The following is a 16,299-nucleotide window of genomic DNA, read 5'->3' on the forward strand; positions in this document are numbered from 1 at the left end:
CCTCAGATTCAGAAGCATCCTCAGGTTGACTTGGAGGTGGAGGTGGTGGGAAGGGAAGAGGGATAGCATCGGCATTGCGGAAGGGTGAATCGGCAGGAAGATCAAGTTTCTTTATCAGGACATCCAACCAAGGGAGAAGCCCCTGTTGCATGCCTTCCTGACCTAAAGTTTGTATTCTTCAGTGACGTCAGCCATACCCTGGGCGTATGCCTTTTCGTCGGTCTCCTTAATTTCGGCATCCTTGGCGGCCAGGGCCTCCTGCAGTTCCTTTTCGGCTTGGGCCTTTCTGTCCTCGGCCTCTATCTTCTCGGCTTCGGCAACCTTCCTTATGGCCTCGGCTGATTCAGTTTTTTCCTCAGCTATCTGTTGGGCCTTAGTTGCAGCCTCGGCCTGGTCTTCCAGCTTCTTCATTTTTAGTTGAAGACCTTTGTTGGTCTTCTGCAGGGCAGAAAACTCCTTCTTCATCTCGGTCATCCTTTCCCGATTCTTAAAAGATTGCATTGAAAATGAATGGGCAGGCTGGATGGCCTGAAAGAAAACAGAAGAGTTAGAAAATATTTTAAGTATGAAACAGAAAGCAAGTCAAAAGTTCAAAGCAGGAACACTTGCTTGAACGGAGTGCTGAAGCATTAAAGCGTAGTTCTCATACTCACTGTACTCAGCATTTCGCTCCAGGTCCCCTGGAAGGAGAAGAGCGGTGCTGAGGGCGACACCGACATTAATATCGTTGGCACTTTCACCAGACATGATTGGCCTGTCCTCCAAAGTAATTTTGGGGGCCCAAGGGACATCCGGTTTCTTGGACCCCGAAGTAGAAGCTGAGGCCGACCTCGGTTTCTTTGACTGTATGGATTCAAAGGGTTGGGTTTCAGCAAACCTTTTTGCAGGAGCAGAAGAAGTCTTCTTACTCTCAGCCAGTTTGGAAATAGGCAAAGTGTCCTCAGATTCAACCTGAGTCACTTTGGCCTTTGGCTGAGCCCTTTTTGTTCTTTTTGGCTTTGGTAGGGGCATGGACTGGGATGGTTCAGCATCAGTATCAACTGGGAGGTCGGCTAGGAGATCATGGGCAACAGGCTTCGGGCGACCCATCTCAGCAGTCTTGACAAGTCGTCGCCGACGTTTTCTTTCTGGTATTAGGATTAAGTATGGGGCTGAAGTTGATGGTTGATCGGCTGGATCAGAGGTTGACCCTTGATCAGCCCGAGATATTGATGCGGTTTGTAAAGTGGTAGCAGAGGGAGGAGATAAGCTCTTCTTCTTTTTCTTGGGGACGTCGGGAAGGGTAGATCTGTATGTTAGGATGAAATTGAGGAGCACATGCGCTTTTCTTTTGTGGACTGGCAAGTCCAAAAGTTTCTTTAAATCTTTGCCAAGAGCGTAGGACTGGCGAAATCCTTTCGGAGGCTTGCGAACATCTGCAAGAGGAACAGACATTAAAAACAGACAAAGTGTTGAGGACCTGAAAAAAGACAACTACGTGTTAACAATGGGCTCTTACCCTTGCCCTCTTTAACTGATCGAGGAAGAGGGTAGAGGTGAACATCTTCGTTTGGGCCAAATTCCCAACTTCCCGAAGCAATGACATAATCATCCCCGGCTCCCTTGTTGGAGTCTGGGAGGTCGGCTACAATTTTGAATTCGGTGGACCTCGGCTTGAGGTAGTAGATATAGCCTCTTTCTTTCAGATTAAGGGCACACATGGTATAACAAAACTGAACATCGACAAGGGTGATTCTAACGTTCTCCTGCCTTGCTAAAACTATGATGCCATTGATCACTCGATAAGAGTTTATGGCAAGTTGCATAGGGTTCAACTTGTAAAAGTGAAGAATCTCACGAAAGAGAATGTTAAGTGGGAGCCGAAGTCCACACTCCGTAAAGGCAACTACAAGGAAGGGCATGGTATCGTCAGTAGACATGATGGAGTCGTCATCCCCAGCCAACCTCAGATTGACGTTAGCTGGGATTTCGAACTCCTACCTGAAGTACTCTACTTTCGTCGGGGTGTCTACCCTATGTCTCCACATACCCATAACGTCGGTCTAAAGTCAGAGGGCTGGGTTTCAGAAGAAAGATATTTCAGAAGGGTTGTTAGGACCTCGGCGAAATCCTAGGTATATGCTGGTAAGGATTGTTTCAGTTTTTTCCTAAGAATTAGAAGGTTTTATAGACAAATCCCAAACCTAAATCTATGAAAGTAAAGATTGGGGGCACAGATCTGGAAAAGAAACACAGAAAAAAAGAAACAAAGAACGAAGTTTCATAATCAAGAACAGTGGCAAGAAAAGTGTTGAAACAGTGCAAGTGTTCAAGACATGAGTGAAGTCATGGAATAGACGCATCCAGATGAATAGTTCAGCAAATCAAAGGTTTGAATAAAGCAATAATGGCAGCCAGTAAACAAAAGCACATAGATGAAATTGGGAATAAGAGGAGCAGAGGCTTACCAAAACAAATGAAGCCAGAATGAAAGTCGCCGAGGTAAGGCAACGGTTGCAAACACGACGGAACGGCGAAAGCTTCGCTGGAATGAAGGAATAAAGACGGTTGCAGAAGCTTGGAGCCAAAGCAATGGCGGATTTGAGAAAGTTTAGAAAGAGAGAGAGCCAGAAAATCGAGTGCAAAAGTAAAGAAGTGAAGAGGGAAAGAAAAGTTTTATCAAAAACGTGAAACGGCGGCAAAACACGGCATTTATTGCGCCTGGAGGAACGCATGCGTCAGACGGCGCAGACGGATGAAAGACGGCTTACAGGCGCGTCGCTAGCACGGGCCAATAAAGATGAAACGTGTGCAGGAAACAGTTGAGAAATGATGCATGACAGCTCATGCGCGTGGGAAAGTTCACTTGAGTTCTCGTTCTTGAAAACAAGACATATCGGCTTGACATGAATGATCTCGGCCGAAGAATTCTTACGTCAAGGTACTGGAAGGAAGACACGATATAGGTCCCATCACCTCAGAATGCCGAGGTAATAGAACCTAGGGGCAGTTGTGGGGATATATTTTCTGAGAACCAACACGTGGCATGGTGACGCCGACGTGTCAGCCGAGGTGCCACGTGTCGTGGTAGTTATGCCGAGGTTATCTTGGCAAGGCCGAGGTTATCTCCGAAGATATCGGAATCCGGGATAAGTGGATATGGGACAAGAGTCCTAGGACAAAGATCCACTTCCTCTTTGTCCTAGGACTCTTGTCCCATATCCACTTATCCCGGATTCCGATATCTTCGGAGATAACCTCGGCCTCGCCAAGATAACATCGGCATAACTACCACGACACGTGGCACCTCGGCTGACACGTCGGCGTCACCATGCCACGTGTTGGTTCTCAGAAAATATATCCCCACAATTTAAATATAAATTATGATTATGTATAAACATTTTTTTTTTCAAGCAAAATGAGAAATTTTAAAAAAATGTAAGTTGGTCTTAATTTAAATAAAGAAAGGAAGACAATTACTAGTTAATAAATGATATGAAATATGAACAAAAATAAAATTTAATACGATTTACTTTACTCATGTGTTTTTTTACTTATTTAGACAAACAAAACAGTATCAATATTATTGTTTTTTATGCATGAAATAATCAAATTTGTCAAATGCTTAAAATTGGCAAATATATCAGTCCCAACTAGGGTGTGGCTATTGACCAGGTGGGGACATGTTTGGGCAACACTTTGTTTGGGAAGTTAACAAAATAGTTTAAAAATTAAAAAATTATTAAAAAAATCAATAAATTATATATAAAAAAAATTCAAATTTTTTTATTTCCTCTATACATTTTTATACGTTTTTCTTTTTTTTATAAAAAATTAAAAAGTCATCTCAAATATATTAGTTTTTTTTTTAGATAAATTACAAATATACCTATGAGATTTACTTAAAATACAAATTACTCTATGTGGTTCTGGAAATTACATTTCGCCCTTTCAAGTTTCTAATTTCATAATAAATAACCAATTTTATTAATATATCATCAAGTCAATTAACATTTTTTAATATATCATAAATTTATTTTAATCATAATTCAAATAATTTTATTATTGTATAAGAAAATAGATAGAAATTTTATTTTTTTAATTAATTTTATTAAATAAAAAATTTATAAAAATGAGATATCTATAATTTTTCAAACTATAAGAAATAATTCATATTTTAAACAAATCTCAAATAATATATTTATAATTTAATTATCCTAATTTTTTTTAATACAAAATATTAAAATATTATTAAAATAACTTACTCCCAGTCCTAATAAGGAACTTTTGAACTTGTCCAACCTCGATCCAGTCAAAACATCTGGCCTATTAAGGAAGCTAAAAAATAATGCACTTTCCAAACTCAACCAATAGGCCTACATATAAATGTGTTTCGCCAATGGGAGTCTTAAGGATTATCAATAAAATCATATAAAGTTACAATATTTATAATCGCAATCCATATTTTGCATATTCCAAAACATTTTATATATTTGAATACGTTTGTTGGTATTATAAATTTGTAATTTTTATTATTATTTATTATTTATATAATTACAGGACATGTGGCGTCATCCTACTTATTTGAAGGTTATAGAAAATTATGAAATATAAAAAGATTATGGAGAATAAAGTGGAGAACATGGAGCATGAAATGGAGGTTGAAGGAAGTTATGGAAGGTCATGTAGTATGAAATGGAGGAGGTGGAAGAGTGGGTAGTTTTAAATAATTTTTTCTTACAAATGTTTGTCTATAAATAGTTATTCATGGCTACATTGTAAAAGGGTCATGTCACGCCCTAAAATTTGGATAATTAAATATTAAATTAGGACTAAATCCCAATTAATATTCCATCATCCAAATCCTAGGGGTGAAATAAAAACTAAACGCCAACAAAACCATCTACCATAATTTCATAACTAACCAATACCTCCAACATTAAAGTAACAATAAATAGTCAAAATAACTTAAATAATGTATAGTTACAAACCATGCCAAATTATCTCAATACTAAAGCTATAAAAAAATAATAATAATAATAATAAATACATAAACTTATATCAACTCTAAGCTCAAGAAACCAAAAGAAATCCAAGAGACATGTCCAACAACTATAGTTATTCCACGTCACTACCGTAGCCTCAACTAATCCTGCAAAGGAAGTTCAACTGCGCTCAAACAGAACGCACCCGAGTTGCCAAGAGTCAATATACAGGTATATTGGCATGAGTACAAGATTTAACACCCACGTGTCCACCAGACACAAACAAAAATACATTTAATTCTTATTACGAGACAAGACAAGTAGTTTCAACTGCATCGAGACGAATTGGTAGTTTCCCGAGATACGATGGCATTTAGTCTCTTGCCCATACACAACGAAATATAAATTGATTATAAAATAAACAAAATAGAAATAAAAATATGGTGGGTCATCCCTACGTAAAAAAAAAATTAGTAAGACCCACCATCCTGCGAAAAATAAAATTAGTATAATTTAATCATAAGTAACTTGCTGAAGAAGTATAAAAATACATTATTTCATGCTTAAATAATTCTAATTGACCAAAACTCAAAGAACAAAAGTTGTACATAATCAAATTTCCTAAAAGACAACGCAAAGAAATTTAACAGAAACTGAACAGGTTGAGAGAAAAATTTGATAGAAGAACCTAGACGAAATTCAATTGAAAATTTTGAAGTTGAAAACGAACAGAAACTGCCCTAAGATGATTTTTTTCGAATCTGTTCAAGACATGAAAAGTGTGCAGAATAATGTTTTACTTCAGTTTAAGCGAAACCAATAAAAATGAGCTCATTTCGTGGGTTAAAACATCCTCTAAAATCTGCATTGTTAAAATGAATCAAAACTATAATAACCAAGATCATCCGATTATAAGTTCTAATCGATCTTTTTAATAAAAAGTTAAAACACAAAAGTTGTCTAGAATCACGTATACATGCATCTGCTCAAATTTCATATTTTATCGAGGTCGTTTACTATTTTTTTTCAAGATGTACAAATCAATCCAATTCACATTATAACAATAAACTCATAATTAAATTCTTTGTACCTTAACTCCACCACTTCGGCCCATCACTTCTGGCCTACACATAAATCCCATGTGCCCCCCGTACACCTAACACCGCTCCGAAGCCAAACTTGCACGGGAATATCGTCCCGAGTTTGACTCACACTCCCAAGATGGTCAGCATATACGTAGGCGCGTAAATCAAAATACTCATCTACTCATGAGAACAATGCAACAATATATATATATATATACAAAACATCTCACTTATGAGAACAACATAACAATGCCAAGCCTAAGGCATTCAAATAAATCTCATAATCCTCACTTTTTTTTATACACTCTTTCTCACCATCACTCAAATAAAATAATAATCCATGGAGTCATGGTGGAGTATAAGGAATTTATTTATGGGTTCATAATTAATTTTAATTTCATATAACCATGAATGTGATTACAACCATAAAATAAATCCATATAAAAATCCTTAAACCTGGCATACACAACTAATCAAAATAATTAAAATCAATCGATTAACTAAAAACCCTAAACCTTACATACACAACTAAACAAAATAATTAAAATTAATCAATCATCTAAAAATCTTAAACTTTACATACACAACTAATCAAAATAATTAAAATCAATCAATCATCTAAAAATCCTAAACTTTACATACACCACTAATCAAAATAATTAAAATCAATCTATCATCTTTATGCAAATACAAAATCAAACTAATATCAAACAAATAAAAATATATAAATAAAAACAATGAATTAAACATAAATCAAGGGAAGTGGGTTTTGTACTCACAATATTTTTTTTAAAGATCAAAGAATTATTTGAAGAACTAATGGAGCCACCAAAACAAAACCCTAATCTTTTTTTTTTCTCCACTCTTCTTTCTGCTGTCCCTCTTGATTTCTCAATGTCTCTCTCTCTCTCTACACCAACTCTCTCTATCTCTCAACTTTCTTGGATGAAACAGCCTCTTGATTTTGATTAATCTCTCTCTCTCTCTCTCTCTCTCTCTCTCTCTCACACACACACACACACGGCTTGCTCCTCTCTAATTCTCTTTTCTTTTCGTTAGTTGATAACCTATTCACTTATTATATTACTAGCGTATGCCCGTGCCTGAAGGCACGGTGTAAATAATATTAAGATTATAATATAATTGTAATCACAACACTATTTAAATTTAAAATTAAAATGTAATTATAAAAATATATTTAATAGAGAAATACAATCTCAAAACTAAGTCACTCTCTCACTTTGTTTTTCTATTTCTCTCTTTAAATTGAAAAACACCCAACACCAATGGGAAGATGTCAAAACACTGTACAGAGAGAGCGAGGGAAAGAGAGCCGATGTCAAAACACCCACCCAAACCATTAAGATCTCAGTGTATAAGCTAAAGAGAAATACAAAACTAATTCACTCTCTCACTTTGTTTTTCTATCTCTCTTCAAATTGAAGAACACCCAAGACCAATGAGAGGATGTCAAAACACTGTATAGAGAGAGTGCCGATGTCAAAACACCCAAACCATTAAGATCTGTGTATAAGCTAAAGAGAAATAGTAAACTAAAGGGAATGATATTTTCGAAAATGGTAATAGTGTTTTTTTGCAGCAGTGATATAAAATATCCAGTGCAAGAGGAACCACTGAATTCTTGAAAACAACTCCAAAAAGGCAGTCTAATTTTAACTCAAACTTGCTGGATTTGTAATAGCAAGAGATTCATGCCATGCTTCACATTTGACTATGAATTGGAATTTCTAATTGTTCCAACTTAGCAAGGCTGTTTAGGAGTTTGCTAAACTATTGAAAGGGAAAGAGAGTTTTTCATGCCACAACTAGGACAATGAAGTTACAATACTGACTCTTTATTTTCTCAAATTTGACTCTATAAAGTATGTGCCAGAGTAAGACCAAGGATTGGGCCAGTAGATGAGGTGCTCCCTTGCCGAGGGTGATGTTTGGGTTCGAGTCTTACCTGTTGCGTGATACAACTTTCTAGGATAATATTTACATTATGTAATGATTATTATAGCATTTTCTGTCAAATTTTTAACAAAAATTATTTTTAAGATTAAATTAAAAAAAAAACTTAAAATCTAAAAAATTAAAATAAAAAAATGATTAAACATAAATGAGTATAGTATAATTTATCCATTTTTTTTTGTTTACTATTTAATTGGCAAAAATGGATGGTCATAATTCAATGGTCAAAAAAGATTCCTTCCTCATTTATCTGATATCCTTCTATGTATTTTTTTCCACAATCCGTGTTCAATTTCCATGATCCATACTTCCCATACCAATTCCATTGAAAATTGGATCACCCATTGTTTTCAAAATAATATCATTATGGTGTAACTTACATTTTATTAATTTTAAATCAATTTCCATGATCTATACTTCCCATACCAATTCCATTGAAAATTGGATCACCCATTGTTTTCAAAATAATAACATCATTATTGTGTGACTTACATTTTATTAATTTTAAATTTGCATTGTACACTAAAATTTTGAAATATTTTATAGGTTAAAAATTCTAGATTTATACCATTTCCATTACCAAAAAAAATTACTAATTTAGAAGAGAATTATTCTTGAAAACAATATTCTGCACCAATTTGGCAAGCAGTAAGGTTGTCTTATCCAATATTTTTTTAAGGGTTAATTCTTTTAAATTTAATTTGGATTTTTTTGTTAGTGATTTTTTTTTTAAAAATTATATAAAATATTTTTACATTTTAAAACATGATTGCCAACTAAATAGTTTTTAAGAATATTGAACTTAAACTTCCTTTATAAAACTTGGCAAAACAAAAAAAATTCATTTATAAAAGTTTGTTAATATTTTATAAAAAGAGAATGAAGTATTGACATGTAACATTTACATAAAAAACCAAAATTCAAAATTTACACTTTTCTTTCCTCATTTTTGATAAATAACTTGGTTATAAAGACAAATGAACCCTAAAAATGTACTTGAATAAAAATGAATATACCATAGAAAGGGAAACCAGAGATGGCAGAACACCAATTCTCAGAAACACCCTAATACTATGGATACAAAATTATTTATGCCTCTAGAACAAAGCCAACAAAGAATTTGATACCCTTGAAGCTGAAAGGAGAGGCAATATTATCCATGTCATATAGACATACTCTATAAAATTCAAACACAAACTACTATACTTATTTTCCATGTCATATATATAGTTCCACAATACCATGAGAGATAGGTTTAAAAAAATAATAATTAAATTAGGCATCTTTAAAATGAATGAAAAAAATATGTCACAAAAAATTAAGTAAATGTTGCATGGACTCTCCCACTAAATAGCAAAAATATGTATTATTTATACAGCTTCTTTAATAGAACAGGGAATATCAATTGAAGAATAGTGTATTGGTTTCAATGGGTCTGAGTTTTCAGTTATATACTTCAATTGCAAAAGCCTATGTTTTTAAGTTTACATACCTCAATATTGCTCCCAGGTCCAGAAAGAAATGCATCACTTGGGAGAATACTAAATAGTAGGATATACTCCCTCTAATAGGTGATGGATCGCAGTTTTAAATTTTTCGTTATCTAGTCAAGTACTTTATTCATCTATGGGAGTACTACTAAGTGAACAGAAAGAAGGGGAAAAAAAAAGTAATACTAAGAGCAATCAAAAGATAGAGAAGGACCAAGGTAAAGTACTTGCATTACATAGGTGAACTTCAGCACTGGAATTTTGCTTCCTCAACTCTTCTAGTAACTGAAACATGATGTCAATAAAAGCAAGATTTTAGATGGTGATTGTAGACGCACCCGCGTGGGGGGCCCTCGCTACAGTTCGGACTCGATTTGTGTCACGGTTCTTAATCTTGAACCAAAGAGTCCAAATCCGGCAAATCGTTTTGAGAAACAGATTTTTGAAAAGAAGTGCCAAACATGGACTGCTTTGCCAGATACAGAGTCGCCACCTAAATATTTTAAAATGGGAGAATTTAGGAAACCCTAACTCAGTGCCGAAGGCCACATGTCCGTCATCACCGGAGTTGTCTCGGCTCGGGAGCTAGGGTACGATTGGGGAAGGTCAGCTATGAGCACCCCCTCTCGCCCGGTCTAAAGACCGGCCTCTACTAACCGTGATATCTAGTTTTGAAAACCTTATGTGTTCTTATTCCGGTTATTAGTCTAGAATTACTATGTTATGCGCACAGCAAACAAGTATAGACTAGATTGCCTAATTTGGGAAAAAGCATTGCACATCCGTTTGTTTTGGAAAATGTTTTGGATTTTGCTACTCACGAGTAGGCTAAAACACGGATTTCAACGAGTTATTCCAACTCAAGCAACCCAACCTTCACCCACAGGCATTCAAACAGTTTATCACATAAGCATTTAGCCGCATGGCAATCATACTGTCATGGAAACACTCACACGCATGCGGGATGCTAAAGCATAAATACTTACATCGTACTCCGTGCCAAAACAGTAAACTAGTTAACAAATATGCGTGATCCTAGTTCATGTCAAATTGACTAATGCAACACATATAGGATGCAATTAGATAGGCTCGGCTAACCCTAAATATGGCATGTGAAATGCGATCAATTGATGCACGTATTCAATTTGGAATTGAAGTACAAATGCAGTTAGCGTGATGTACCGAGCCTAATGCATGCAATACAAATGCATGAATGCACGCATGCATAGCATAAGGTATGCTAAATTGAACATGTCCTATTACTAACCATCAAAGCAGGTAAGTAAAAGGGAAGAAAGAAGTGGGGATTGGAAGACATACACACCACTCACACACACTTATTACAGATTGGCCCTCGCCCGGAGGGACCGAATAAATAATACAAATTAATTAACTACGCAAGCTAATTGAATATTACAAATTGCCTAATCAGCTAAGCAAATTAACTAATCTAGGGAAAACAGATAAACCGCCCCGGGAGAAGAGCTCGATGCAATGCATGCTCGATCCTGCTCGGAAATGCACCGCCATGCATAGGCTGCCTCTGTTTTCCTTCCTTTACTCCTCTGGAGGCTGCCAAAATCTCAGGACTGCTTCCTTGGACATTGGGGGACACCACCAGCTGAATGGGATTGCCACCGGCAGTAGCATGTGGCCACCGGCCATTGGTGAAGCTATCGGCAGAGAGAGGATTGCCGGTCGGCACTTGGCACTGCCGGTCGGCATAGTGTTCCTGCAGAATCTGCAATTGACAGCAACAAAGGGCAAGGCAGAGCATGGCAGTACAATTCAAGGCATATATGCACCAATCATGTCCCTTATCATGTTTGTGACTCAAAGGGACATGCGTCTCGATTCTCGGACCACCAATCATGCATTTGCATGCATGATGGCCCAAGTGATCGAGTGTGCAATTTTCATGCCAAATGAAATGCAAACCAAACAAATGAACCAAGGCCCAATTCCTATCACCAAGTCAAGGAACAAGGCATGCATGCAAGATGCAATGCAACCTAGACATACAAGCTAAGGATGCAACATGGCATGGCAAGACACTTATGCAAGCATACAAGCAAACATGAGGCAATGCAAATGGATGAAAAGATGGACTTATACATGATTTAGGCAACTCTAAATAGGCCTAAAACAGTGGCCAAAGTGACCAAAATAAAGGACCAAATACACATACACACATGCACATGTTGAATAGCCAACACTTAAACACAAATGAGGCAACTCTCAAGCACACTTGAATGAGGATATCATGGACAATTAGCATGCAACATAAGCTCTGAAAATCATGTTAAAACGTGGTGCCAAACCAAGCAACAAGGCAAGCTAAACATGCAACAATGGTCCAAGTATTTGAAACAAGTCAAAGGGACTCGAACCATGGTTAAGCCAACCAAGCCTCACAAGGCTAAGAGGGCTTAAGATAGGTTCAAGACAAACCTAGACTATGCAAAGGGGGCCTCCTAGATGGCATCTAAGTGGCTCAATTTCAAAGCATGCACAATGGCCAAAACATGGAACATGCTACACAAGCTTTCAAAGCACTAAAGAGGCATCCTAGGCAAACATATAGGCATGCAAAGGGGACTGAAATGACATGGTGGATGGTTCCAAATCACCAAATCAATGCAAAAATGTCATACTATACATTCACATACTTAAGGCCAATAAGCCGGAATGCAAAGGGGCTATACCAAGCATGCCAAATCCGACCCAAACAACCTAGGACAGACCTTAAACATGGCAAAATATGCACAAAAGCTTCACAAGACTAAGCCCAAAACATGCTTGAACAAGGGCTAACAACCTAAGGCATATTAAGGCAATAACAAGGCATTACATGGTAGGTATGCTAAGCATGCATGGTGTATCAAAACCAACACACAACAAGGTTATATCATGGCATAATAAGCATGGAAAACGGCCAAGACATGATCAATACACACTCTAACATGATGCTCCCTCAATTGGCCAAAAACGGTCCATTTCAAGGACAACAAGGGCAGGGGGTGGCCCTTCCCTTTTGGAGATTTCAAGGCACCATCTTCACCACTGAAATCCCTCAAGATTTCAGTGGTGAAGAGACCCACACACCAAAGTCTCGAAACTTACATAAAATAGCACAAAATGAAGCCTTACAAGGCTTAGGAGGGGTCAAACAAACCCAAACCACAAAACACTCTTAATAAACAATCAAGAGGGCTAAAAAACAGAACTTTTTTGTATTATACACCAAGCTCAAAAATAATTTTAAGATAGATAAAAATACAATGCAAAAATAGGGAATAAAGGGATTAGTTTCTTACCCTTGTTGACTTTCTTCAAAGATGAAGCTCCAACAGCTCCTCCAAGCTTGAAACCACTCAAGAACAACCTCTTGGGACCTCAAAAACTAAGTGAAGGTGAAACACTATGTGTTTGTGTGCAATAGTATGACACAAAACACACTTAAACACACACAAGAGGGAGATGTAGAGATAGAAAGTGTACGGATTCTAACCCTAGAACTCAAAACCCTAAAATGGCTGTCTAAAAATATCTAAAGTGTCTAAAGTGTCTAACCCTAAGCAAGGGAGAGAAGGGCTCCTCTTTATAGAGCTTATTGTCTTGTAAAGCTTACAAGACAAGCTTCTAAAGAGGGAGATCCCTCCATACACGTGTATGGAGGGGAGCCAAATGCAAGACAGCTATGACAAAATATCTGCAAAAGCAGACGCACAGTAGTCGGCCGGCCAAAGATGCCATTTTGGCAAAATTGAGTGCCGACCAGCACTAAATAGTGCCGACTGGTAATATGCATTGCCGATGGCAGCAAAAATCAGCCGGTGGCCTCTGGCCATGGCCGGTGGTGTGTGGGGATGCCTCACAAGGCATTCCCTGCCCTTCCAAGGCAAAATGCAAGTGTTTGGTACAAAACCAGACACTAAACAGTCGAGTTCGGAGATCCTAAGGCAAGACGCGTAGCCGAGACCTCCGGGAACTCCAAACGAACACAAACAAGGATGATCACCGAGTGTTCAAACGATGACGTCCAAGTCTTGAGGACGGTCAAAAATGGGGTGTCTACAGTTGCCCCTCTTTGACAGAACTTGAAAGTCATAACAATGACGGGAGTGAGTGTCAAAGCCCAGAGACGACCCATTTTTTACAAGGTCGAAGACTTAGACAAAGCATACAAGCTACAGATAAAGATATGCGCCCGAAGGCAGGGGCAAAATGCAACTGACAATGCAAGAAGCCGAACATAACTTATGATCACGCAAAGAAACATAGGGATGTATCCCGGTGTTTCGGAAAGGTATAAGCATTGGAACGTATTCTAAATGCTCTTAACCAAAGAGGGAGGAACATAGGGACATATCCCGAAGTTTCGGAAGGAAAGAAAAACATAGGGACGTATCCCGGAGTTTCGGAAGGAATGAAGAAACATAGGGACGTATCCCGGTGTTTCGGAAAAAGAAGGAGAAACATAGGGACGTATCCCGGTGTTTCGGAAAAAGAGAAGAATCATAAGGACGTTTCCCGGTGTTTCGAAAAAAGAGAAGAATCATAGGGACATATCCCGGCATTTCGGAAAGAAAGAAAAGCATAAGGACGTATCCCGGTGTTCTAGAGTGGTTCAAGCACCAGAACGTATTCCAAATGCTCTTAACCAAAGAGGGAGAAACATAGGGACATATCCCGAAGTTTCGGAAGGAAAGAGAAACATAGGGACGTATCCCGGAGTTTCGGAAGGAATGAAGAAACATAGGGACGTATCCCGGTGTTTCAGAAAAAGAATGAGAAACATAGGGACGTATCCCGGTGTTTCGGAAAAAGAGAAGAATCATAGGGACGTATCCCGGTATTCCGGAAAGAAAGAAAAGCAAAGGGACGTATCCCGGTGTTCCGGAAGGAATGAGAAACATAGGGATGTATCCCGGTGTTTCGGAAGGAAGGAGAAACATAGGGACATATCCCGGAGTTTCAGAAAGGAATGAGAAACATAGGGACGTATCCCGGTGTTTCGGAAAGAAGGAGAAACATAGGGACGTATCCCGGTGTTTCGGAAGGAGAGAGAAACGTCGGGACGTATCCCGGTGTTTTGAATTGAAGGAGAAACATGGGGACGTATCCCAGTGTTTCAGAAAGAAAAAGAAACATAGGGACATATCCCAGTGTTTCGAAAAAGGAGAAGAAAAATAGGGACGTATCCCGATGTTCCGCAAGGAATGAGAAACATAGGGACGTATCCCGGTGTTTCAGAAAGAAGGAGAAACATAGGGACATATCCCGGAGTTTCGGAAAGAAAGAAAAGCATAGGGACGTATCCCGGTTTTTCGAATTGAAGGAGAAACATGGGGACGTATCCCAATGTTTCAGAAAGAAAAAGAAACATAGGTACATATCCCAGTGTTTCGAAAAAGGAGAAGAAAAATAAGGACGTATCCCGGTGTTTCAGAACAAGGAGAAGAAACATAGGGACGTATCCCGGTGTTTCAGAATGAGGAGAAGAAACATAGGGACGTATCCCGGTGTTTCAGAATGAGGAGAAGAAACATAGGGACGTATCCCGGTGTTTCGAATTGGGAAGGGGAAACATAAGGACGTATCCCAGTGTTTCCGGATAAGAGAGCATGCATAACAATGCAAGTAGAATGTGCGCAACAACGCAAGTGAAGAGGTGTGCATGACAATGCAACCTAAGATGAATTCCAAATACACTGAAATCGTGTGGGGAAAGGGGACAGGGAGAAACATAGGGACATATCCCGGTGTTTCGGAATGGTGTGAGCATTGGAACGTATTCCGAACGCTTTTAACCGAAAAGGGAGAAACATAGGGACGTATCCCAAAGGTTAGGGACGTATCCCAAGGGTTAGGTACGTATCCCAAAGGTTAGGGACGTATCCCAAAGATTAGGGACGTATCCCAAGGATTAGGGACGTATCCCAAGGGTTAGGGACGTATCCCAAAGATTAGGGACGAGCCCAAGGATTAGGGACGTATCCCAAGGGTTAGGGACGTATCCCAAAGGTTAGGGACGTATCCCAAGGACTAGGGACGTATCCCAGTGATTAGGGACGTATCCCAAAGATTAGGGACGTATCCCAGTGATTAGGGACGTATCCCAAGGATTAAGGACGTATCCCAAAGATTAGGGACGTATCCCAATGGTTAGGAACGTATCCCAGAGATTAGGGACGTATCCCAAGGATTAGGGACGTATCCCAGTGTTACGAATAGGGAGGAGAAACATAGGGACGTATCCCGGTGTTTCGACAAAGGAGAAGAAACATAGGGACGTATCCCGGTATTTCGAAGAGGAGGAGAGAAACATAGGGACGTATCCCGGAGTTTCGGAATGGAAAGAGAAACATAGGGACGTATCCCGTTGTTTCAAAATGGAAAGAGAAACATAGGGACGTATCCTAGTGCTTCGGAGAGAAGGAAGAAACATAGGGACGTATCCCGTTGTTTCGGAATGGAAGAAGAAACAAAAGGACGTATCCCAGTGTTTCCAAACAAAGGAGCGCGCAAAACAATGCAATGCAGGTGCACAAGACAGTGCGACAAAATGCATTTTCTATGCAAGTATGGGGGCATTTTCTATGCAACATTGAAAGCATATTCTATGCAGAAACATAACGATGCGCGACACGCATGCAACCGAAGTGCATATGAAAGTTCACATTCTATGCAATGGAAGGGCATCAAACATGTACTCTGGTGCCTCCGATTTACCTTTCGAAGGACTTGGCAACACAACTCTGCTCGAAAAAGGGACACTGTCAC

At 38.5% G+C, this 16,299-nt stretch overlaps 1 long non-coding RNA gene across 1 annotated transcript in view; it reads right to left on the minus strand.

Moving 5' to 3' along the window:
- Positions 1 to 9,447: 9,447 nt before the first annotated feature.
- The window catches only part of LOC145807835 (uncharacterized), a 33,224-nt gene continuing 26,372 nt past the window's right edge, over positions 9,448 to 16,299 (minus strand). Inside the window, exon 2 of the long non-coding RNA XR_014351260.1 lies at positions 9,448 to 9,798. This is a non-coding gene — a long non-coding RNA (uncharacterized LOC145807835). The remainder of the gene's footprint in view (positions 9,799 to 16,299) is intronic.

The sequence above is a fragment of the Camellia sinensis genome, chromosome 14 (assembly GCF_055761805.1).
Source record: "Camellia sinensis isolate YWXY chromosome 14, ASM5576180v1, whole genome shotgun sequence".
NCBI classification, from domain to species: domain Eukaryota; kingdom Viridiplantae; phylum Streptophyta; class Magnoliopsida; order Ericales; family Theaceae; genus Camellia; species Camellia sinensis.